The sequence below is a fragment of the Zophobas morio genome, unplaced genomic scaffold (assembly GCF_036711695.1).
Source record: "Zophobas morio isolate AGI-343-1 ecotype UQ-CSIRO unplaced genomic scaffold, CSIRO_AGI_Zmor_V1 ptg000437l, whole genome shotgun sequence".
Taxonomy (NCBI): Eukaryota; Metazoa; Arthropoda; class Insecta; order Coleoptera; family Tenebrionidae; genus Zophobas; species Zophobas morio.
This window is the reverse complement of record NW_026972540.1, coordinates 66,014-85,137: the sequence shown is the minus strand read 5'-3', so window position 1 is coordinate 85,137 and position 19,124 is coordinate 66,014.

The window sequence follows — 19,124 nt, the reverse complement described above, 5'->3', positions numbered from 1 at the left end:
TCCTTTTCCTATTCTGAGTCGATTCTGCATGCTTTAAGTGTGTTTGGTGGCTCAGAACCATCAAAAAACGTTGAAATATAGTTCAAATTCAATAAAAATCGACAAAAATACAGTTTCTAGCTAAAATTTGATGGTTTCGTTGCACTTTCCGAGCCCGTAGGGTATCTGATTGGCTTAAAAGTAAAAGAAAACACTTCAAAAGTGACGTTTCTGAAGAATTTTAACAGTTTTCTTGTATCTACGAACGCCAGAATGCATAAAATTGACCTAAACGTCTCCTTTTCCTATTCTGAGTCGATTCTGCATGCTTTAAGTGTGTTTGGTGGCTCAGAACCATCAAAAAACGTTGAAATATAGTTCAAATTCAATAAAAATCGACAAAAATACAGTTTCTAGCTAAAATTTGATGGTTTCGTTGCACTTTCCGAGCCCGTAGGGTATCTGATTGGCTTAAAAGTACAAGAAAACACTTCAAAAGTGACGTTTCTGAAGAATTTTAACAGTTTTCTTGTATCTACGAACGCCAGAATGCATAAAATTGACCTAAACGTCTCCTTTTCCTATTCTGAGTCGATTCTGCATGCTTTAAGTGTGTTTGGTGGCTCAGAACCATCAAAAAACTTTGAAATATAGTTCAAATTCAATAAAAATCGACAAAAATACAGTTTCTAGCTAAAATTTGATGGTTTCGTTGCACTTTCCGAGCCCGTAGGGTATCTGATTGGCTTAAAAGTACAAGAAAACACTTCAAAAGTGACGTTTCTGAAGAATTTTAACAGTTTTCTTGTATCTACGAACGCCAGAATGCATAAAATTGACCTAAACGTCTCCTTTTCCTATTCTGAGTCGATTCTGCATGCTTTAAGTGTGTTTGGTGGCTCAGAACCATCAAAAAACGTTGAAATATAGTTCAAATTCAATAAAAATCGACAAAAATACAGTTTCTAGCTAAAATTTGATGGTTTCGTTGCACTTTCCGAGCCCGTTGGGTATCTGATTGGCTTAAAAGTACAAGAAAACACTTCAAAAGTGACGTTTCTGAAGAATTTTAACAGTTTTCTTGTATCTACGAACGCCAGAATGCATAAAATTGACCTAAACGTCTCCTTTTCCTATTCTGAGTCGATTCTGCATGCTTTAAGTGTGTTTGGTGGCTCAGAACCATCAAAAAACGTTGAAATATAGTTCAAATTCAATAAAAATCGACAAAAATACAGTTTCTAGCTAAAATTTGATGGTTTCGTTGCACTTTCCGAGCCCGTAGGGTATCTGATTGGCTTAAAAGTACAAGAAAACACTTCAAAAGTGACGTTTCTGAAGAATTTTAACAGTTTTCTTGTATCTACGAACGCCAGAATGCATAAAATTGACCTAAACGTCTCCTTTTCCTATTCTGAGTCGATTCTGCATGCTTTAAGTGTGTTTGGTGGCTCAGAACCATCAAAAAACGTTGAAATATAGTTCAAATTCAATAAAAATCGACAAAAATACAGTTTCTAGCTAAAATTTGATGGTTTCTTTGCACTTTCCGAGCCCGTAGGGTATCTGATTGGCTTAAAAGTACAAGAAAACACTTCAAAAGTGACGTTTCTGAAGAATTTTAACAGTTTTCTTGTATCTACGAACGCCAGAATGCATAAAATTGACCTAAACGTCTCCTTTTCCTATTCTGAGTCGATTCTGCATGCTTTAAGTGTGTTTGGTGGCTCAGAACCATCAAAAAACGTTGAAATATAGTTCAAATTCAATAAAAATCGACAAAAATACAGTTTCTAGCTAAAATTTGATGGTTTCGTTGCACTTTCCGAGCCCGTAGGGTATCTGATTGGCTTAAAAGTACAAGAAAACACTTCAAAAGTGACGTTTCTGAAGAATTTTAACAGTTTTCTTGTATCTACGAACGCCAGAATGCATAAAATTGACCTAAACGTCTCCTTTTCCTATTCTGAGTCGATTCTGCATGCTTTAAGTGTGTTTGGTGGCTCAGAACCATCAAAAAACGTTGAAATATAGTTCAAATTCAATAAAAATCGACAAAAATACAGTTTCTAGCTAAAATTTGATGGTTTCGTTGCACTTTCCGAGCCCGTAGGGTATCTGATTGGCTTAAAAGTACAAGAAAACACTTCAAAAGTGAGGTTTCTGAAGAATTTTAACAGTTTTCTTGTATCTACGAACGCCAGAAAGCATAAAATTGACCTAAACGTCTCCTTTTCCTATTCTGAGTCGATTCTGCATGCTTTAAGTGTGTTTGGTGGCTCAGAACCATCAAAAAACGTTGAAACATAGTTCAAATTCAATAAAAATTGACAAAAATACAGTTTCTAGCTAAAATTTGATGGTTTCGTTGCACTTTCCGAGCCCGTAGGGTATCTGATTGGCTTAAAAGTACAAGAAAACACTTCAAAAGTGACGTTTCTGAAGAATTTTAACAGTTTTCTTGTATCTACGAACGCCAGAATGCATAAAATTGACCTAAACGTCTCCTTTTCCTATTCTGAGTCGATTCTGCATGCTTTAAGTGTGTTTGGTGGCTCAGAACCATCAAAAAACGTTGAAATATAGTTCAAATTCAATAAAAATCGACAAAAATACAGTTTCTAGCTAAAATTTGATGGTTTCGTTGCACTTTCCGAGCCAGTAGGGTATCTGATTGGCTTAAAAGTACAAGAAAACACTTCAAAAGTGAGGTTTCTGAAGAATTTTAACAGTTTTCTTGTATCTACGAACGCCAGAAAGCATAAAATTGACCTAAACGTCTCCTTTTCCTATTCTGAGTCGATTCTGCATGCTTTAAGTGTGTTTGGTGGCTCAGAACCATCAAAAAACGTTGAAATATAGTTCAAATTCAATAAAAATCGACAAAAATACAGTTTCTAGCTAAAATTTGATGGTTTCGTTGCACTTTCCGAGCCCGTAGGGTATCTGATTGGCTTAAAAGTACAAGAAAACACTTCAAAAGTGACGTTTCTGAAGAATTTTAACAGTTTTCTTTATCTACGAACGCCAGAATGCATAAAATTGACCTAAACGTCTCCTTTTCCTATTCTGAGTCGATTCTGCATGCTTTAAGTGTGTTTGGTGGCTCAGAACCATCAAAAAACGTTGAAATATAGTTCAAATTCAATAAAAATCGACAAAAATACAGTTTCTAGCTAAAATTTGATGGTTTCGTTGCACTTTCCGAGCCCGTAGGGTATCTGATTGGCTTAAAAGGACAAGAAAACACTTCAAAAGTGACGTTTCTGAAGAATTTTAACAGTTTTCTTGTATCTACGAACGCCAGAATGCATAAAATTGACCTAAACGTCTCCTTTTCCTATTCTGAGTCGATTCTGCATGCTTTAAGTGTGTTTGGTGGCTCAGAACCATCAAAAAACGTTGAAATATAGTTCAAATTCAATAAAAATCGACAAAAATACAGTTTCTAGCTAAAATTTGATGGTTTCGTTGCACTTTCCGAGCCCGTAGGGTATCTGATTGGCTTAAAAGTACAAGAAAACACTTCAAAAGTGACGTTTCTGAAGAATTTTAACAGTTTTCTTGTATCTACGAACGCCAGAATGCATAAAATTGACCTAAACGTCTCCTTTTCCTATTCTGAGTCGATTCTGCATGCTTTAAGTGTGTTTGGTGGCTCAGAACCATCAAAAAACGTTGAAATATAGTTCAAATTCAATAAAAATCGACAAAAATACAGTTTCTAGCTAAAATTTGATGGTTTCGTTGCACTTTCCGAGCCCGGTGGGTATCTGATTGGATTAAAAGCACAAGAAAACACTTCAAAAGTGACGTTTCTGAAGAATTTTAACAGTTTTCTTGTATCTACGAACGCCAGAATGCATAAAATTGACCTAAACGTCTCCTTTTCCTATTCTGAGTCGATTCTGCATGCTTTAAGTGTGTTTGGTGGCTCAGAACCATCAAAAAACGTTGAAATATAGTTCAAATTCAATAAAAATCGACAAAAATACAGTTTCTAGCTAAAATTTGATGGTTTCGTTGCACTTTCCGAGCCCGTAGGGTATCTGATTGGCTTAAAAGTACAAGAAAACACTTCAAAAGTGACGTTTCTGAAGAATTTTAACAGTTTTCTTGTATCTACGAACGCCAGAATGCATAAAATTGACCTAAACGTCTCCTTTTCCTATTCTGAGTCGATTCTGCATGCTTTAAGTGTGTTTGGTGGCTCAGAACCATCAAAAAACGTTGAAATATAGTTCAAATTCAATAAAAATCGACAAAAATACAGTTTCTAGCTAAAATTTGATGGTTTCGTTGCACTTTCCGAGCCCGTAGGGTATCTGATTGGCTTAAAAGTACAAGAAAACACTTCAAAAGTGACGTTTCTGAAGAATTTTAACAGTTTTCTTGTATCTACGAACGCCAGAATGCATAAAATTGACCTAAACGTCTCCTTTTCATATTCTGAGTCGATTCTGCATGCTTTAAGTGTGTTTGGTGGCTCAGAACCATCAAAAAACGTTGAAATATAGTTCAAATTCAATAAAAATCGACAAAAATACAGTTTCTAGCTAAAATTTGATGGTTTCGTTGCACTTTCCGAGCCCGTAGGGTATCTGATTGGCTTAAAAGTACAAGAAAACACTTCAAAAGTGACGTTTCTGAAGAATTTTAACAGTTTTCTTGTATCTACGAACGCCAGAATGCATAAAATTGACCTAAACGTCTCCTTTTCCTATTCTGAGTCGATTCTGCATGCTTTAAGTGTGTTTGGTGGCTCAGAACCATCAAAAAAACGTTGAAATATAGTTCAAATTCAATAAAAATCGACAAAAATACAGTTTCTAGCTAAAATTTGATGGTTTCGTTGCACTTTCCGAGCCCGTAGGGTATCTGATTGGCTTAAAAGTACAAGAAAACACTTCAAAAGTAACGTTTCTGAAGAATTTTAACAGTTTTCTTGTATCTACGAACGCCAGAATGCATAAAATTGACCTAAACGTCTCCTTTTCCTATTCTGAGTCGATTCTGCATGCTTTAAGTGTGTTTGGTGGCTCAGAACCATCAAAAAACGTTGAAATATAGTTCAAATTCAATAAAAATCGACAAAAATACAGTTTCTAGCTAAAATTTGATGGTTTCGTTGCACTTTCCGAGCCCGTAGGGTATCTGATTGGCTTAAAAGTACAAGAAAACACTTCAAAAGTGACGTTTCTGAAGAATTTTAACAGTTTTCTTGTATCTACGAACGCCAGAATGCATAAAATTGACCTAAACGTCTCCTTTTCCTATTCTGAGTCGATTCTGCATGCTTTAAGTGTGTTTGGTGGCTCAGAACCATCAAAAAACGTTGAAATATAGTTCAAATTCAATAAAAATCGACAAAAATACAGTTTCTAGCTAAAATTTGATGGTTTCGTTGCACTTTCCGAGCCCGTAGGGTATCTGATTGGCTTAAAAGTACAAGAAAACACTTCAAAAGTGACGTTTCTGAAGAATTTTAACAGTTTTCTTGTATCTACGAACGCCAGAATGCATAAAATTGACCTAAACGTCTCCTTTTCCTATTCTGAGTCGATTCTGCATGCTTTAAGTGTGTTTGGTGGCTCAGAACCATCAAAAAACGTTGAAATATAGTTCAAATTCAATAAAAATCGACAAAAATACAGTTTCTAGCTAAAATTTGATGGTTTCGTTGCACTTTCCGAGCCCGTAGGGTTTCTGATTGGCTTAAAAGTACAAGAAAACACTTCAAAAGTGACGTTTCTGAAGAATTTTAACAGTTTTCTTGTATCTACGAACGCCAGAATGCATAAAATTGACCTAAACGTCTCCTTTTCCTATTCTGAGTCGATTCTGCATGCTTTAAGTGTGTTTGGTGGCTCAGAACCATCAAAAAACGTTGAAATATAGTTCAAATTCAATAAAAATCGACAAAAATACAGTTTCTAGCTAAAATTTGATGGTTTCGTTGCACTTTCCGAGCCCGTAGGGTATCTGATTGGCTTAAAAGTACAAGAAAACACTTCAAAAGTGACGTTTCTGAAGAATTTTAACAGTATTCTTGTATCTACGAACGCCAGAATGCATAAAATTGACCTAAACGTCTCCTTTTCCTATTCTGAGTCGATTCTGCATGCTTTAAGTGTGTTTGGTGGCTCAGAACCATCAAAAAACGTTGAAATATAGTTCAAATTCAATAAAAATCGACAAAAATACAGTTTCTAGCTAAAATTTGATGGTTTCGTTGCACTTTCCGAGCCCGTAGGGTATCTGATTGGCTTAAAAGTACAAGAAAACACTTCAAAAGTGACGTTTCTGAAGAATTTTAACAGTTTTCTTGTATCTACGAACGCCAGAATGCATAAAATTGACCTAAACGTCTCCTTTTCCTATTCTGAGTCGATTCTGCATGCTTTAAGTGTGTTTGGTGGCTCAGAACCATCAAAAAACGTTGAAATATAGTTCAAATTCAATAAAAATCGACAAAAATACAGTTTCTAGCTAAAATTTGATGGTTTCGTTGCACTTTCCGAGCCCGTAGGGTATCTGATTGGCTTAAAAGTACAAGAAAACACTTCAAAAGTGACGTTTCTGAAGAATTTTAACAGTTTTCTTGTATCTACGAACGCCAGAATGCATAAAATTGACCTAAACGTCTCCTTTTCCTATTCTGAGTCGATTCTGCATGCTTTAAGTGTGTTTGGTGGCTCAGAACCATCAAAAAACGTTGAAATATAGTTCAAATTCAATAAAAATCGACAAAAATACAGTTTCTAGCTAAAATTTGATGGTTTCGTTGCACTTTCCGAGCCCGTAGGGTATCTGATTGGCTTAAAAGTACAACAAAACACTTCAAAAGTGACGTTTCTGAAGAATTTTAACAGTTTTCTTGTATCTACGAACGCCAGAATGCATAAAATTGACCTAAACGTCTCCTTTTCCTATTCTGAGTCGATTCTGCATGCTTTAAGTGTGTTTGGTGGCTCAGAACCATCAAAAAACGTTGAAATATAGTTCAAATTCAATAAAAATCGACAAAAATACAGTTTCTAGCTAAAATTTGATGGTTTCGTTGCACTTTCCGAGCCCGTAGGGTATCTGATTGGCTTAAAAGTACAAGAAAACACTTCAAAAGTGACGTTTCTGAAGAATTTTAACAGTTTTCTTGTATCTACGAACGCCAGAATGCATAAAATTGACCTAAACGTCTCCTTTTCCTATTCTGAGTCGATTCTGCATGCTTTAAGTGTGTTTGGTGGCTCAGAACCATCAAAAAACGTTGAAATATAGTTCAAATTCAATAAAAATCGACAAAAATACAGTTTCTAGCTAAAATTTGATGGTTTCGTTGCACTTTCCGAGCCCATAGGGTATCTGATTGGCTTAAAAGTACAAGAAAACACTTCAAAAGTGACGTTTCTGAAGAATTTTAACAGTTTTCTTGTATCTACGAACGCCAGAATGCATAAAATTGACCTAAACGTCTCCTTTTCCTATTCTGAGTCGATTCTGCATGCTTTAAGTGTGTTTGGTGGCTCAGAACCATCAAAAAACGTTGAAATATAGTTCAAATTCAATAAAAATCGACAAAAATACAGTTTCTAGCTAAAATTTGATGGTTTCGTTGCACTTTCCGAGCCCGTTGGGTATCTGATTGGCTTAAAAGTACAAGAAGACACTTCAAAAGTGACGTTTCTGAAGAATTTTAACAGTTTTCTTGTATCTACGAACGCCAGAATGCATAAAATTGACCTAAACGTCTCCTTTTCCTATTCTGAGTCGATTCTGCATGCTTTAAGTGTGTTTGGTGGCTCAGAACCATCAAAAAACGTTGAAATATAGTTCAAATTCAATAAAAATCGACAAAAATGCAGTTTCTAACTAAAATTTGATGGTTTCGTTGCACTTTCCGAGCCCGTAGGGTATCTGATTGGCTTAAAAGTACAAGAAAACACTTCAAAAGTGACGTTTCTGAAGAATTTTAACAGTTTTCTTGTATCTACGAACGCCAGAATGCATAAAATTGACCTAAACGTCTCCTTTTCCTATTCTGAGTCGATTCTCATGCTTTAAGTGTGTTTGGTGGCTCAGAACCATCAAAAAACGTTGAAATATAGTTCAAATTCAATAAAAATCGACAAAAATACAGTTTCTAGCTAAAATTTGATGGTTTCGTTGCACTTTCCGAGCCCGTAGGGTATCTGATTGGCTTAAAAGTACAAGAAAACACTTCAAAAGTGACGTTTCTGAAGAATTTTAACAGTTTTCTTGTATCTACGAACGCCAGAATGCATAAAATTGACCTAAACGTCTCCTTTTCCTATTCTGAGTCGATTCTGCATGCTTTAAGTGTGTTTGGTGGCTCAGAACCATCAAAAACGTTGAAATATAGTTCAAATTCAATAAAAATCGACAAAAATACAGTTTCTAGCTAAAATTTGATGGTTTCGTTGCACTTTCCGAGCCCGTAGGGTATCTGATTGGCTTAAAAGTACAAGAAAACACTTCAAAAGTGACGTTTCTGAAGAATTTTAACAGTTTTCTTGTATCTACGAACGCCAGAATGCATAAAATTGACCTAAACGTCTCCTTTTCCTATTCAGAGTCGATTCTGCATGCTTTAAGTGTGTTTGGTGGCTCAGAACCATCAAAAAACGTTGAAATATAGTTCAAATTCAATAAAAATCGACAAAAATACAGTTTCTAGCTAAAATTTGATGGTTTCGTTAGGTCAATTTTATGCATTCTGGCGTTCGTAGATACAAGAAAACTGTTAAAATTCTTCAGAAACGTCACTTTTGAAGTGTTTTCTTGTACTTTTAAGCCAATCAGATACCCTACGGACTCGGAAAGTGCAACGAAACCATCAAATTTTAGCTAGAAACTGTATTTTTGTCGATTTTTATTGAATTTGAACTATATTTCAACGTTTTTTGATGGTTCTGAGCCACCAAACACACTTAAAGCATGCAGAATCGACTCAGAATAGGAAAAGGAGACGTTTAGGTCAATTTTATGCATTCTGGCGTTCGTAGATACAAGAAAACTGTTAAAATTCTTCAGAAACGTCACTTTTGAAGTGTTTTCTTGTACTTTTAAGCCAATCAGATACCCTACGGGCTCGGAAAGTGCAACGAAACCATCAAATTTTAGCTAGAAACTGTATTTTTGTCGATTTTTATTGAATTTGAACTATATTTCAACGTTTTTTGATGGTTCTGAGCCACCAAACACACTTAAAGCTTGCAGAATCGACTCAGAATAGGAAAAGGAGACGTTTAGGTCAATTTTATGCATTCTGGCGTTCGTAGATACAAGAAAACTGTTAAAATTCTTCAGAAACGTCACTTTTGAAGTGTTTTCTTGTACTTTTAAGCCAATCAGATACCCTACGGGCTCGGAAAGTGCAACGAAACCATCAAATTTTAGCTAGAAACTGTATTTTTGTCGATTTTTATTGAATTTGAACTATATTTCAACGTTTTTTGATGGTTCTGAGCCACCAAACACACTTAAAGCATGCAGAATCGACTCAGAATAGGAAAAGGAGACGTTTAGGTCAATTTTATGCATTCTGGCGTTCGTAGATACAAGAAAACTGTTAAAATTCTTCAGAAACGTCACTTTTGAAGTGTTTTCTTGTACTTTTAAGCCAATCAGATACCCTACGGGCTCGGAAAGTGCAACGAAACCATCAAATTTTAGCTAGAAACTGTATTTTTGTCGATTTTTATTGAATTTGAACTATATTTCAACGTTTTTTGATGGTTCTGAGCCACCAAACACACTTAAAGCATGCAGAATCGACTCAGAATAGGAAAAGGAGACGTTTAGGTCAATTTTATGCATTCTGGCGTTCGTAGATGCAAGAAAACTGTTAAAATTCTTCAGAAACGTCACTTTTGAAGTGTTTTCTTGTACTTTTAAGCCAATCAGATACCCAACGGGCTCGGAAAGGGCAACGAAACCATCAAATTTTAGCTAGAAACTGTATTTTTGTCGATTTTTATTGAATTTGAACTATATTTCAACGTTTTTTGATGGTTCTGAGCCACCAAACACACTTAAAGCATGCAGAATCGACTCAGAATAGGAAAAGGAGACGTTTAGGTCAATTTTATGCATTCTGGCGTTCGTAGATACAAGAAAACTGTTAAAATTCTTCAGAAACGTCACTTTTGAAGTGTTTTCCTGTACTTTTAAGCCAATCAGATACCCTACGGGCTCGGAAAGTGCAACGAAACCATCAAATTTTAGCTAGAAACTGTATTTTTGTCGATTTTTATTGAATTTGAACTATATTTCAACGTTTTTTGATGGTTCTGAGCCACCAAACACACTTAAAGCATGCAGAATCGACTCGGAATAGGAAAAGGAGACGTTTAGGTCAATTTTATGCATTCTGGCGTTCGTAGATACAAGAAAACTGTTAAAATTCTTCAGAAACGTCACTTTTGAAGTGTTTTCTTGTACTTTTAAGCCAATCAGATACCCTACGGGCTCGGAAAGTGCAACGAAACCATCAAATTTTAGCTAGAAACTGTATTTTTGTCGATTTTTATTGAATTTGAACTATATTTCAACGTTTTTTGATGGTTCTGAGCCACCAAACACACTTAAAGCATGCAGAATCGACTCAGAATAGGAAAAGGAGACGTCTTTAGGTCAATTTTATGCATTCTGGCGTTCGTAGATACAAGAAAACTGTTAAAATTCTTCAGAAACGTCACTTTTGAAGTGTTTTCTTGTACTTTTAAGCCAATCAGATAACCTACGGGCTCGGAAAGTGCAACGAAACCATCAAATTTTAGCTAGAAACTGTATTTTTGTCGATTTTTATTGAATTTGAACTATATTTCAACGTTTTTTGATGGTTCTGAGCCACCAAACACACTTAAAGCATGCAGAATCGACTCAGAATAGGAAAAGGAGACGTTTAGGTCAATTTTATGCATTCTGGCGTTCGTAGATACAAGAAAACTGTTAAAATTCTTCAGAAACGTCACTTTTGAAGTGTTTTCTTGTACTTTTAAGCCAATCAGATACCCTACGGGCTCGGAAAGTGCAACGAAACCATCAAATTTTAGCTAGAAACTGTATTTTTGTCGATTTTTATTGAATTTGAACTATATTTCAACGTTTTTTGATGGTTCTGAGCCACCAAACACACTTAAAGCATGCAGAATCGACTCAGAATAGGAAAAGGAGACGTTTAGGTCAATTTTATGCATTCTGGCGTTCGTAGATACAAGAAAACTGTTAAAATTCTTCAGAAACGTCACTTTTGAAGTGTTTTCTTGTACTTTTAAGCCAATCAGATACCCTACGGGCTCGGAAAGTGCAACGAAACCATCAAATTTTAGCTAGAAACTGTATTTTTGTCGATTTTTATTGAATTTGAACTATATTTCAACGTTTTTTGATGGTTCTGAGCCACCAAACACACTTAAAGCATGCAGAATCGACTCAGAATAGGAAAAGGAGACGTTTAGGTCAATTTTATGCATTCTGGCGTTCGTAGATACAAGAAAACTGTTAAAATTCTTCAGAAACGTCACTTTTGAAGTGTTTTCTTGTACTTTTAAGCCAATCAGATACCCTACGGGCTCGGAAAGTGCAACGAAACCATCAAATTTTAGCTAGAAACTGTATTTTTGTCGATTTTTATTGAATTTGAACTATATTTCAACGTTTTTTGATGGTTCTGAGCCACCAAACACACTTAAAGCATGCAGAATCGACTCAGAATAGGAAAAGGAGACGTTTAGGTCAATTTTATGCATTCTGGCGTTCGTAGATACAAGAAAACTGTTAAAATTCTTCAGAAACGTCACTTTTGAAGTGTTTTCTTGTACTTTTAAGCCAATCAGATACCCTACGGGCTCGGAAAGTGCAACGAAACCATCAAATTTTAGCTAGAAACTGTATTTTTGTCGATTTTTATTGAATTTGAACTATATTTCAACGTTTTTTGATGGTTCTGAGCCACCAAACACACTTAAAGCATGCAGAATCGACTCAGAATAGGAAAAGGAGACGTTTAGGTCAATTTTATGCATTCTGGCGTTCGTAGATACAAGAAAACTGTTAAAATTCTTCAGAAACGTCACTTTTGAAGTGTTTTCTTGTACTTTTAAGCCAATCAGATACCCTACGGGCTCGGAAAGTGCAACGAAACCATCAAATTTTAGCTAGAAACTGTATTTTTGTCGATTTTTATTGAATTTGAACTATATTTCAACGTTTTTTGATGGTTCTGAGCCACCAAACACACTTAAAGCATGCAGAATCGACTCAGAATAGGAAAAGGAGACGTTTAGGTCAATTTTATGCATTCTGGCGTTCGTAGATACAAGAAAACTGTTAAAATTCTTCAGAAACGTCACTTTTGAAGTGTTTTCTTGTACTTTTAAGCCAATCAGATACCCTACGGGCTCGGAAAGTGCAACGAAACCATCAAATTTTAGCTAGAAACTGTATTTTTGTCGATTTTTATTGAATTTGAACTATATTTCAACGTTTTTTGATGGTTCTGAGCCACCAAACACACTTAAAGCATGCAGAATCGACTCAGAATAGGAAAAGGAGACGTTTAGGTCAATTTTATGCATTCTGGCGTTCGTAGATACAAGAAAACTGTTAAAATTCTTCAGAAACGTCACTTTTGAAGTGTTTTCTTGTACTTTTAAGCCAATCAGATACCCTACGGCTCGGAAAGTGCAACGAAACCATCAAATTTTAGCTAGAAACTGTATTTTTGTCGATTTTTATTGAATTTGAACTATATTTCAACGTTTTTTGATGGTTCTGAGCCACCAAACACACTTAAAGCATGCAGAATCGACTCAGAATAGGAAAAGGAGACGTTTAGGTCAATTTTATGCATTCTGGCGTTCGTAGATACAAGAAAACTGTTAAAATTCTTCAGAAACGTCACTTTTGAAGTGTTTTCTTGTACTTTTAAGCCAATCAGATACCCTACGGGCTCGGAAAGTGCAACGAAACCATCAAATTTTAGCTAGAAACTGTATTTTTGTCGATTTTTATTGAATTTGAACTATATTTCAACGTTTTTTGATGGTTCTGAGCCACCAAACACACTTAAAGCATGCAGAATCGACTCAGAATAGGAAAAGGAGACGTTTAGGTCAATTTTATGCATTCTGGCGTTCGTAGATACAAGAAAACTGTTAAAATTCTTCAGAAACGTCACTTTTGAAGTGTTTTCTTGTACTTTTAAGCCAATCAGATACCCTACGGGCTCGGAAAGTGCAACGAAACCATCAAATTTTAGCTAGAAACTGTATTTTTGTCGATTTTTATTGAATTTGAACTATATTTCAACGTTTTTTGATGGTTCTGAGCCACCAAACACACTTAAAGCATGCAGAATCGACTCAGAATAGGAAAAGGAGACGTCTTTAGGTCAATTTTATGCATTCTGGCGTTCGTAGATACAAGAAAACTGTTAAAATTCTTCAGAAACGTCACTTTTGAAGTGTTTTCTTGTACTTTTAAGCCAATCAGATAACCTACGGGCTCGGAAAGTGCAACGAAACCATCAAATTTTAGCTAGAAACTGTATTTTTGTCGATTTTTATTGAATTTGAACTATATTTCAACGTTTTTTGATGGTTCTGAGCCACCAAACACACTTAAAGCATGCAGAATCGACTCAGAATAGGAAAAGGAGACGTTTAGGTCAATTTTATGCATTCTGGCGTTCGTAGATACAAGAAAACTGTTAAAATTCTTCAGAAACGTCACTTTTGAAGTGTTTTCTTGTACTTTTAAGCCAATCAGATACCCTACGGGCTCGGAAAGTGCAACGAAACCATCAAATTTTAGCTAGAAACTGTATTTTTGTCGATTTTTATTGAATTTGAACTATATTTCAACGTTTTTTGATGGTTCTGAGCCACCAAACACACTTAAAGCATGCAGAATCGACTCAGAATAGGAAAAGGAGACGTTTAGGTCAATTTTATGCATTCTGGCGTTCGTAGATACAAGAAAACTGTTAAAATTCTTCAGAAACGTCACTTTTGAAGTGTTTTCTTGTACTTTTAAGCCAATCAGATACCCTACGGGCTCGGAAAGTGCAACGAAACCATCAAATTTTAGCTAGAAACTGTATTTTTGTCGATTTTTATTGAATTTGAACTATATTTCAACGTTTTTTGATGGTTCTGAGCCACCAAACACACTTAAAGCATGCAGAATCGACTCAGAATAGGAAAAGGAGACGTTTAGGTCAATTTTATGCATTCTGGCGTTCGTAGATACAAGAAAACTGTTAAAATTCTTCAGAAACGTCACTTTTGAAGTGTTTTCTTGTACTTTTAAGCCAATCAGATACCCTACGGGCTCGGAAAGTGCAACGAAACCATCAAATTTTAGCTAGAAACTGTATTTTTGTCGATTTTTATTGAATTTGAACTATATTTCAACGTTTTTTGATGGTTCTGAGCCACCAAACACACTTAAAGCATGCAGAATCGACTCAGAATAGGAAAAGGAGACGTTTAGGTCAATTTTATGCATTCTGGCGTTCGTAGATACAAGAAAACTGTTAAAATTCTTCAGAAACGTCACTTTTGAAGTGTTTTCTTGTACTTTTAAGCCAATCAGATACCCTACGGGCTCGGAAAGTGCAACGAAACCATCAAATTTTAGCTAGAAACTGTATTTTTGTCGATTTTTATTGAATTTGAACTATATTTCAACGTTTTTTGATGGTTCTGAGCCACCAAACACACTTAAAGCATGCAGAATCGACTCAGAATAGGAAAAGGAGACGTTTAGGTCAATTTTATGCATTCTGGCGTTCGTAGATACAAGAAAACTGTTAAAATTCTTCAGAAACGTCACTTTTGAAGTGTTTTCTTGTACTTTTAAGCCAATCAGATACCCTACGGGCTCGGAAAGTGCAACGAAACCATCAAATTTTAGCTAGAAACTGTATTTTGTCGATTTTTATTGAATTTGAACTATATTTCAACGTTTTTTGATGGTTCTGAGCCACCAAACACACTTAAAGCATGCAGAATCGACTCAGAATAGGAAAAGGAGACGTTTAGGTCAATTTTATGCATTCTGGCGTTCGTAGATACAAGAAAACTGTTAAAATTCTTCAGAAACGTCACTTTTGAAGCGTTTTCTTGTACTTTTAAGCCAATCAGATACCCTACGGGCTCGGAAAGTGCAACGAAACCATCAAATTTTAGCTAGAAACTGTATTTTTGTCGATTTTTATTGAATTTGAACTATATTTCAACGTTTTTTGATGGTTCTGAGCCACCAAACACACTTAAAGCATGCAGAATCGACTCAGAATAGGAAAAGGAGACGTTTAGGTCAATTTTATGCATTCTGGAGTTCGTAGATACAAGAAAACTGTTAAAATTCTTCAGAAACGTCACTTTTGAAGTGTTTTCTTGTACTTTTAAGCCAATCAGATACCCTACGGGCTCGGAAAGTGCAACGAAACCATCAAATTTTAGCTAGAAACTGTATTTTTGTCGATTTTTATTGAATTTGAACTATATTTCAACGTTTTTTGATGGTTCTGAGCCACCAAACACACTTAAAGCATGCAGAATCGACTCAGAATAGGAAAAGGAGACGTTTAGGTCAATTTTATGCATTCTGGCGTTCGTAGATACAAGAAAACTGTTAAAATTCTTCAGAAACGTCACTTTTGAAGTGTTTTCTTGTACTTTTAAGCCAATCAGATACCCTACGGGCTCGGAAAGTGCAACGAAACCATTAAATTTTAGCTAGAAACTGTATTTTTGTCGATTTTTATTGAATTTGAACTATATTTCAACGTTTTTTGATGGTTCTGAGTCACCAAACACACTTAAAGCATGCAGAATCGACTCAGAATAGGAAAAGGAGACGTTTAGGTCAATTTTATGCATTCTGGCGTTCGTAGATACAAGAAAACTGTTAAAATTCTTCAGAAACGTCACTTTTGAAGTGTTTTCTTGTACTTTTAAGCCAATTAGATACCCTACGGGCTCGGAAAGTGCAACGAAACCATCAAATTTTAGCTAGAAACTGTATTTTTGTCGATTTTTATTGAATTTGAACTATATTTCAACGTTTTTTGATGGTTCTGAGCCACCAAACACACTTAAAGCATGCAGAATCGACTCAGAATAGGAAAAGGAGACGTTTAGGTCAATTTTATGCATTCTGGCGTTCGTAGATACAAGAAAACTGTTAAAATTCTTCAGAAACGTCACTTTTGAAGTGTTTTCTTGTACTTTTAAGCCAATTAGATACCCTACGGGCTCGGAAAGTGCAACGAAACCATCAAATTTTAGCTAGAAACTGTATTTTTGTCGATTTTTATTGAATTTGAACTATATTTCAACGTTTTTTGATGGTTCTGAGCCACCAAACACACTTAAAGCATGCAGAATCGACTCAGAATAGGAAAAGGAGACGTTTAGGTCAATTTTATGCATTCTGGCGTTCGTAGATACAAGAAAACTGTTAAAATTCTTCAGAAACGTCACTTTTGAAGTGTTTTCTTGTACTTTTAAGCCAATCAGATACCCTACGGGCTCGGAAAGTGCAACGAAACCATCAAATTTTAGCTAGAAACTGTATTTTTGTCGATTTTTATTGAATTTGAACTATATTTCAACGTTTTTTGATGGTTCTGATCCACCAAACACACTTAAAGCATGCAGAATCGACTCAGAATAGGAAAAGGAGACGTTTAGGTCAATTTTATGCATTCTGGCGTTCGTAGATACAAGAAAACTGTTAAAATTCTTCAGAAACGTCACTTTTGAAGTGTTTTCTTGTACTTTTAAGCCAATCAGATACCCTGCGGGCTCGGAAAGTGCAACGAAACCATCAAATTTTAGCTAGAAACTGTATTTTTGTCGATTTTTATTGAATTTGAACTATATTTCAACGTTTTTTGATGGTTCTGAGCCACCAAACACACTTAAAGCATGCAGAATCGACTCAGAATAGGAAAAGGAGACGTTTAGGTCAATTTTATGCATTCTGGCGTTCGTAGATACAAGAAAACTGTTAAAATTCTTCAGAAACGTCACTTTTGAAGTGTTTTCTTGTACTTTTAAGCCAATCAGATACCCTACGGGCTCGGAAAGTGCAACGAAACCATCAAATTTTAGCTAGAAACTGTATTTTTGTCGATTTTTATTGAATTTGAACTATATTTCAACGTTTTTTGATGGTTCTGAGCCACCAAACACACTTAAAGCATGCAGAATCGACTCAGAATAGGAAAAGGAGACGTTTAGGTCAATTTTATGCATTCTGGCGTTCGTAGATACAAGAAAACTGTTAAAATTCTTCAGAAACGTCACTTTTGAAGTGTTTTCTTGTACTTTTAAGCCAATCAGATACCCTACGGGCTCGGAAAGTGCAACGAAACCATCAAATTTTAGCTAGAAACTGTATTTTTGTCGATTTTTATTGAATTTGAACTATATTTCAACGTTTTTTGATGGTTCTGAGCCACCAAACACACTTAAGCATGCAGAATCGACTCAGAATAGGAAAAGGGGACGTTTAGGTCAATTTTATGCATTCTGGCGTTCGTAGATACAAGAAAACTGTTAAAATTCTTCAGAAACGTCACTTTTGAAGTGTTTTCTTGTACTTTTAAGCCAATCAGAAACCCTACGGGCTCGGAAAGTGCAACGAAACCATCAAATTTTAGCTAGAAACTGTATTTTTGTCGATTTTTATTGAATTTGAACTATATTTCAACGTTTTTTGATGGTTCTGAGCCACCAAACACCCTTAAAGCATGCAGAATCGACTCAGAATAGGAAAAGGAGACGTTTAGGTCAATTTTATGCATTCTGGCGTTCGTAGATACAAGAAAACTGTTAAAATTCTTCAGAAACGTCACTTTTGAAGTGTTTTCTTGTACTTTTAAGCCAATCAGATACCCTACGGGCTCGGAAAGTGCAACGAAACCATCAAATTTTAGCTAGAAACTGTATTTTTGTCGATTTTTATTGAATTTGAACTATATTTCAACGTTTTTTGTTGGTTCTGAGCCACCAAACACACTTAAAGCATGCAGAATCGACTCAGAATAGGAAAAGGAGACGTTTAGGTCAATTTTATGCATTCTGGCGTTCGTAGATACAAGAAAACTGTTAAAATTCTTCAGAAACGTCACTTTTGAAGTGTTTTCTTGTACTTTTAAGCCAATCAGATACCCTACGGGCTCGGAAAGTGCAACGAAACCATCAAATTTTAGCTAGAAACTGTATTTTTGTCGATTTTTATTGAATTTGAACTCTATTTCAACGTTTTTTGATGGTTCTGAGCCACCAAACACACTTAAAGCATGCAGAATCGACTCAGAATAGGAAAAGGAGACGTTTAGGTCAATTTTATGCATTCTGGCGTTCGTAGATACAAGAAAACTGTTAAAATTCTTCAGAAACGTCACTTTTGAAGTGTTTTCTTGTACTTTTAAGCCAATCAGATACCCTACGGGCTCGGAAAGTGCAACGAAACCATCAAATTTTAGCTAGAAACTGTATTTTTGTCGATTTTTATTGAATTTGAACTATATTTCAACGTTTTTTGATGGTTGTGAGCCACCAAACACACTTAAAGCATGCAGAATCGACTCAGAATAGGAAAAGGAGACGTTTAGGTCAATTTTATGCATTCTGGCGTTCGTAGATACAAGAAAACTGTTAAAATTCTTCAGAAACGTCACTTTTGAAGTGTTTTCTTGTACTTTTAAGCCAATCAGATACCCTACGGGCTCGGAAAGTGCAACGAAACCATCAAATTTTAGCTAGAAACTGTATTTTTGTCGATTTTTATTGAATTTGAACTATATTTCAACGTTTTTTGATGGTTCTGAGCCACCAAACACACTTAAAGCATGCAGAATCGACTCAGAATAGGAAAAGGAGACGTTTAGGTCAATTTTATGCATTCTGGCGTTCGTAGATACAAGAAAACTGTTAACCCTTAATTACTCGCGCTTTGTCTTGTTTATTAATTGGTCGCACAGTGTATTTTATACACCATCACGTTTTTGGACTTTTTAAGCTTTTCTTTTATTTCAGTTTTATAATTTTTATGATTTTAACCAACTTGTACAATAAGAAAAATTCAACAATTCAAAATTCAAA